Source organism: Octodon degus, unplaced genomic scaffold (genome assembly GCF_000260255.1).
Source record: "Octodon degus isolate 3935 unplaced genomic scaffold, OctDeg1.0 scaffold00097, whole genome shotgun sequence".
Lineage (NCBI taxonomy): Eukaryota > Metazoa > Chordata > Mammalia > Rodentia > Octodontidae > Octodon > Octodon degus.
In genome coordinates, this window is record NW_004524673.1 from 10,592,537 (window position 1) to 10,600,109 (window position 7,573).

The following is a 7,573-nucleotide window of genomic DNA, read 5'->3' on the forward strand; positions in this document are numbered from 1 at the left end:
TGGTCATGGTGTATGATCTTCTTGATGATTTCCTGTATTCTATTTGCTAGGATTTTATTGAGGATTTTGGCATCTATGTTCATGAGGGAGTTTGGCCTGTAGTTGTCTTTCTTAGTTGCATCTTTCCCTGGTTTTGGTATCAGTATAATATTTGCCTCTAGGACTGATTTTGGGAAGCTTGCTTCCTTTTCAATTTCATGGAAGAGTTTGAGAAGTATAAGAACTACATCTTCTGTAAATGTCTTGTAGAATTCAGCTGTGATTGCATCCGGACCTGTTCTTTTCTTTGTTGGTAGATTTTTAATTACATCTCGTAGTTCATTGGTTGTTATTGGGCTATTGAGAGTGGATACATCTTGTCAATTTAGTTGTGGTAGTTAGTACCTTTCTGGAAATTTGTCTATTTCTTCTGTGTCTTCTATTCTACGAGAGTAAAGATTCTCAAAGTAGCTATTGATCATCTTCTGAATTTCCATGGGGTCTGTGGTAATTACACCCTTTTCATTCCTTATTGCTTGTATTTGAATTTTTTCTTCCCTCTTTTTGATGAGGCTAGCTAGGGGCTTATCGGTTTGATTTAATCTTTCTAAGTACTAGCTTTTTGTTTTCTTAATTCTTTGAATTGTCTTCTTCCTCTCAATTGAATTAATTTCTCCTCTAATCTTTATGACTTTTTCCTGTCTTTGTGCTTTGGGTTTGTTTTGCCCTTCCTTTTCTAGTTGTTGAAGGTGCAGCATTAGGATATTTATGTGTTCCTGTTCTGTTTTCGTAATGTGTGACTTCACAGCTATGAATTACCCTTTCAGAACTTCTTTCATTGTATCCCATAAATTCCGTTAAGTTGTGCTCGAATTTTCATTGAATTGTAGATATTGTTGAATTTCTTGTTTAATTTCATCTGTGACCCATTGGTTGCTGAGTACGGCATCATTCAATTTCCATGTATTTAAGGGTTTTATTTTTTGTTTGTTTCTCTTGTCATTTATTTCCAGTTTCATTGCACTGTGGTCAGATAATGTGCATGGGATAATTTCTGTTTTCTTACATGTACGTAAGCATGACCTTTGGACCAGCATGTGGTCTATTTTAGAAAATGACCCAAGTGCAACTGAGAAAAATGTGTATTGAGCTGTGTTTCTGTGGAACACTCTGTATATGTCCAAGAAGTGCATTTGTTTCAAGCTCTGGTTCAGTTCTCTTATTTTTTTGCTAAGTTTTGTCTGGTTGATCTATCTTTTGATTATAAGGTGGTGTTAAGGTCTCCTTTTAAGATTGTGGTATTGGATATTGGATTTTTCATCTCCATTAAGATTTGTTTTATATACTTGATTGTTCTCATGTTTGGTGCATACATATTTATGAGTGTTATCCTTTCCTCTTGAATTTTTCCCTAACCAGTGTATAGTGGCCTTCTTTATTTCGCTTGATCATTGTTGGTTTGAAGTTGAGACTGTCTGTGAATAGGATTGCTACCCCTGCTTTTTTTCTGAGGTGCTGGGGCATGTAGTGTTGTGTTCCATTATTTGACTTTCAGCCCATGAATGTCTTTATAAGTTAAATGTGTTTATATATGCAACATATTATTGCATTTTGTTTCCTAATCCAGTATGCCAGTTTATATATCTTAATTGGTGAATTGAGTCCATTTGCATAATGGTTAGAATTGAGATGTATTGACTTGCAATTGACATGTTATTTTCTTGTTGTTGTTTACTTCTTTTTCTCCTGTGTTTAATTGCTTGCCCTAATTAGTTGGTTGCTTGTGATCTCATTCTTGGAGTTCTGATCTTTTTGGTTCTTCTCTAGAACATGTTTTTGTAGCCTGTGTAGGGTTTGCTTGTCATCATGAAATTCTTTAGCTGTTCTTTTTCATGAAAGTATTTCACTTCTCCATCAAACTTGAAAGAGAGTTTTGCAGGTCATAGTAGTGTGGGCTGGAATTTGTTTTCATAGAGGACTTGAAGTACTCTGCTCCATGCTCTTCTTGCCTTCATGGTTTGTGAAGGGAAGTTGGCCATAATTCTGATGAGTTTTCCTTTGAATGTGAGCTGCTTTTTGTCTCTAGAGGTTTTCAGTATATTACTCTTGTGCTGAATTTCTGGGATCTTGATGATTATATGTCTCGGTGTGTTTTTCATTGGGTTGAGGTTACTTGATATTCTGTATGCTTCGGTTACCTGAATATCAGATTGTTTCCTCATATTTGGGAAGTTTTCTGCTATTACTTCTGCCCATAGTATTTTATTGTCATTTGTATTGACTCCTTGTTTCTCACAGATGCCTATTTGTCTCACATTGTTCATCTTTTCATCATCTTGCAGTTGATACATTATTTTTTCCTGCATCCTAGTTTGTTTTAAGAGGTCCTTTCTTACCTTTTCACTAGCTGCACCAGCGTCTTCAAGATCTGAAACTCTGTCTTCACTTTCACTTAAATGGTTTTGCAAGCTTGTGATTGATATTTTATTTTCCTCTATATCTCTTTGACTCTGCTTCATGAGATTTATTTCTTACCTGTATTGTTCATTCAAAGAATCCATCATTTTTCTAATAACCTCTATTTTTTTTTATCAATGTCTTGTTTAGAAGCAGTTATAAATTGTTTTATTGCAGTGTATTTTTCAGATTGGTTTCCTCCCTATGTTTCTGTAGTTGATTCTTTACTTCAAATGCTATGAGTTCTGAGAATTCTTTTTTATTTCAGAAAATCATTCTGCTCTGAGTTCTTCTATGACTTTCTGCTGTTGCTTATTTACTATCGAGGCTATTAATTCATACATTTGAGCTGAGCTAGTGTCCTCTGCACTTGTTCTGGGTGGGCATTGGGTTTCCTCCATATATTTTTGCATTTGATTCTTTACTGCAGATGTTATTAATTCAGGGATTTCTTTTTTCATTTCCAGTCTGAGTTCCTCTATACCTTTCTGTAGCTGTTTCTTTATTTCAGAAGCCATTGATTTATTGCTTTCTGTTGTGTGATTCCCAATTTGTTCTTTGTTAGTGTCTTCTGCTCTTGTTATGGGTGGGCTTGGGTTCTGAGATTGCATTTTGCTCCTTTTCAGTGTCATTTTGTGTTGCACTGTCTTCTGATGTTTGTTGTAGATCTTTGCTGCAGTTATAGCCTTAGCACCTACTAAGGTGTAGGTGTAGATCTCCAAATTTGAATTTATCCAGCTGTGCCTGGCTTGGGTCAGTCTGCTGTGCTCAGTTCCTTCCTGTTGCTGCCCTTGGGGGTGAACCTGTTGTGCCCCTCTGGCAAGCTGTTTTGCTCCTGGACTAGCTGGGTGTTTCTGTCCCCTCTGCAGGGATTGCAGCTGAAGGGTTTCACCCCAGGCCTGTATGCCAGGCCTGAGCTGAGTCTGGAGGGGACAAGATGGAGTAGGGGGGTTGGCAGCTCTCCCACACACTCACCAGGCCTGGACTAGGACTGGATCTGGGGGTTCCCAGAATGTGACAGAAATTCCTTTCTGTGGGCGAGGTGTGTAGTGGTGCTAAGGTGTGATGGGGGGTGTCCCAAGAGGGTGAAAGAGGGTGTCATGCATGCTGAGCCTGGGCTGGGCCCAGTAGGTCCCGCTGGCATGGTGTAGCTGGAAGATATCCCACACACTCACCAGGCCTCGGCTAAGACTCGGTCTGGGGGTTCCTGGAACGTGGCAGAAATTCCTACTCAGTGGGTGGGGTAGAGGAGGTGCTGCAGAGTGATGGGGGGCATTCCAAGGGGGTAGAAGAGGGTCTCATCCACGCTGTGCATTGGCTGGGACCAGTAGATCCCACTGGTGTAGAGCAGCCAGAAGCTCTCCCTCACACTCACCGTGCCTGGGCTAGGACTGTGTCTGTGGGCACATTTTCTTTTTAGAAGACAGGCTTGCTGTATTTTCAACTAGACTCATGAAATTAAATACAAGAAAAATAAGTAAATGAATGAATGAATAAATTGGGTAAATCTGCCTAGTACATCAATAATAAAACTAAGCACCATCTGTAGCCTAGTGGTTCTTTAATTTACAAAATATTTCAGCAAAATACTGTATAGTGGGGCAAATATGGAATGAGATAGTTTATTATTCCTGCAGGGGTGGGGATTCATCTGTCATTGTATTTATAAAAAGCTAAATAGAAAGAGAGAGGTCTAAAGAAGTTGTGGAATCACTGCAGCATGGATGGGATGTTCAAGATTAAAATTATTTTGAATGTAACATTATCTGAAGGAACCACTAGCTCATGCTGATAAAGGAATAGAATCAGAAAATACTGAAAACTATGCTCTGGGATCTTCACATGAAAGACTGAAAGAGGCAAAGTAAAGTATTAGCCAGGGCATTTAAGTATCTCATTCTTGTGTTTACCAGAGGCTCAGCATCTTTTTAAGAAAGGTCGTTTGACACTTTCATGATGGTAGAAAAAGATAAAATGTTGCATTTTAAAAAAGCAACACATTTTTTTTTTTTTTTTAAAAAGCAGCACATATGTTTTACTGGAAGACAACGTAACTGTAACCTGGGGTTATGTTCCTTACTCTAAAAACCTTTCTTCGCTCCTGTCTAGGAAAATGTTCAAACTGAGAAAGCTATTGGACTTATGTCTCTATTGTGTTGTAAAAACATCAAGTCTCATTAATTCTTTCTTTCTGCCTCTTAAGAACCCTATGACTATTGTGCTAAAGCTGTAAGGCAGTGTATCTGACTACTCAGATTTTTCCTAATATCATTGTCCAATGTACCTTATTTTCCCTGCAAAATTTTGTTTTATTTTTACAATGGTTTATTTCTGAATTTTAAAAGTATTCGTATAAGGGCTGGGGAGGTGGCTCAGTAGGATAAGTGCTTGCCTGGTAAGCACAAGGGCCTGAGTTCAATCCCCAGTTCTGCCAAAAAAAAAAAAAAAAAAAAAAAAAAAAAAAAAAAAAAAAAAAAAAAAAAAGTATTCGTATATTAGCGGTTTGCCTGCTTTTTCTTGTTTTTTTTTTTTTTCCTATTTTTTTAAAAAATATACTTGCGTTTTTTGTCTCACTACATTATTTCAAAGTTATAATAAATTACATGTAATAAAGGTAATACTTGAAAGTATTTCATATATATCCATTTCCATATCTTATACTTTTAGAGATTTCCTTTATCCATTCTGTACTTTCTCTAAAGAAAACTATTTTTCAAAGAGAATTCTCTAAAAGGAAGTCACTCGCAGCTTTGCCTGTCAAATGAGATTTTACTTTTTGTTTATTTGTTGGTTTTAAATTGGCAACAGGTAACACACTTGAACAGCTGGCTTTGTCAAGAATGTGGGGATTTTCTAAACTCTTTAGCATATCAGAACTAAGCCTGTTGGTCTTAGATAATACAGGTACATCCGTAAGTATAGAAGAACTAGCGCCTGATGCTTGCTGCATTCCAGTTAGAAGGAGAGTAACTGAGAATCTGGCAAATTCAAACCTGCTGCATCTTGATTACAGGGGCACAGCCATAAAAGAATAAGTGACACTAAGCTGGGTCCAACTGAAGTACTGTTATCGGTTGTGTGTATTTGACCCCCAAAGTCTCATGTTGTCATTGAGGTGCAGTTCTACAGTTTGTGATTCATTCATGATCCAAGCCTGGGATTATTGGTCTGAGTACTGCTAAGATTACAGGTGCAAGTACTACATCTAGCCTGGGGAGGATAGCCTGAATGTAACATAAGAAAGACAGAGAGACAGTCTTGCTCTCTGTTGCCACTGCTCCTGCCCTTTGCTGTTGCTCTCTTGCTCTTTGAGCCACCATGAATGGATACTTTCTGCCATGTGCCACTCTGCCTTGGAGCTGGCCCAATATGGACTGAAACTTCCACTAACTGTGAGCTAAATAAACCTTTCCTTCCTTCATTTTGGCTGTCAGGTATTTGTCCCAGCAATGAGAGAAAAGTAACCAAGATAGGTACTGGAGTGAAAGCTAATGGAGTGTCAAAAGTATCACACGATTTATGCATCATGGTATATACAGTTGTAATATCACATATGTAAGGTTATAAATAATAATAGCTACGTTTACAGGTAAAACATGAAATCAGCTAAAAGCTATGTGATGGCTTTATGCCCATGTAGCAGTCTACTGGTCATCACAGCTTCAGGTCAGCATGGTGTGGGGACCCAGAACCAAGGACAAGGAGCTACTTCTAGAATGTCTCCCCTTGCCTCTTCAGGACTAACCGGGAACTTCCTTTTGTTAATTTCAGCTCTCACCAACCCTCCCCCAAGCAGTGCCTGTTGTGTCACTACACTGCCCATGTAAATTCCACCCCTTGCGCAAGCCTATAAAAGCTCCAACCTCTGTCTCCACCTCAAGGGTCTCCAGTTTTTCTTTTGGCCACCCTCCCCCACCCTGCAACGAAGGATTTCTTTGCTTTCACCCACTTCTCTTTCAAGCTAGAGTAAGAAAACTTGCACTATGTCTAATAAAGTCAGATGGCTTGGCACATTAAAGCGCCTGCTTAGACAGACACAGGGACAGAAGTTCCATCCCCAGAGTGCCCTGAGACTAGGTGTGGTGGCGCGGACCTGTAATCCCAGCGCTTGGGAGGCTGAAACAGGAGGATCACTATGAATTCGATCTGTGTAGTGAAGCCCTATAGACCCTGTACTAAATATATAAAACAAAAAGAACATGCAGTGTCTTCATAATTAAATGGTAAATGTAGTATTAAGCTCAGGATGCTGAGTTGTCAGGTAACACCTTTCTTATTCTTCAAGTAGTCAATTATCTCTTTAATCTTTCTTCTCATGGTATATATTTGTTCATTAATCACTATCTTTCTTATAAAAAATTCAGTTTACTTATCTATTTGCATGCTGTTTATCATGGTTCTTTTTGAAAATTGGATAGAGTGTCTCACTACAGTGCTCAGACTTGTAGTGATCCTCCTGTCTCAACCTCTCCAGCACCGGGATTACAGTCATGTGCCACCACACCAAGCTTTCAGGCCAGTTCATCCCAGATTCTGGGGTTGGCATGACATGTGGTACCAGAGACCAAACTCAGGACCTTGAGCTTGCCAGGGAGGTGCTCCCCCACCTGGCTGTCCTTTCATACTGGCCTCATTGTCCAAGTTTTTCAAATGACTTTCCAGTTTTCCAAGTGAGTGCAGCCCGTGTGTTTAGATTCTCATAGTTTTGGACAGAATCTGATGTAACACCTTTCTCTCTTAGATCAGAAGCCTATAGCTGGTTGAACAACCATAAGAGATCAAACAAATCATAGAGGCTGCAGATTTTAGGGTCAAGTTTAGGACAAGATTTTTATTATGGGTATGTGAGATGAGATGGTTATTTGTAGAATCACCAGATTCACAGGAAAAAGAAAAGTATTCTATAGTTAAATAATTTTGAGAAAGCCTGAGTTAACCAAGAAAATTCCTTAATATAGAGCTTCTGAGTAATTTAGACATGTGAATAATCATTGCAAACATTAAAATTGGTGATGTGGTGCCTCATTTCTTTGAGCACCTGCATTCAGCTCTTGAGTGCATCCTCTATTTCTGTCTGAAATCTTTGCCTAAAAAGTCCTTCTCTTGCCTCCTAGAGAAGTAAATAAAAGTGGTGACA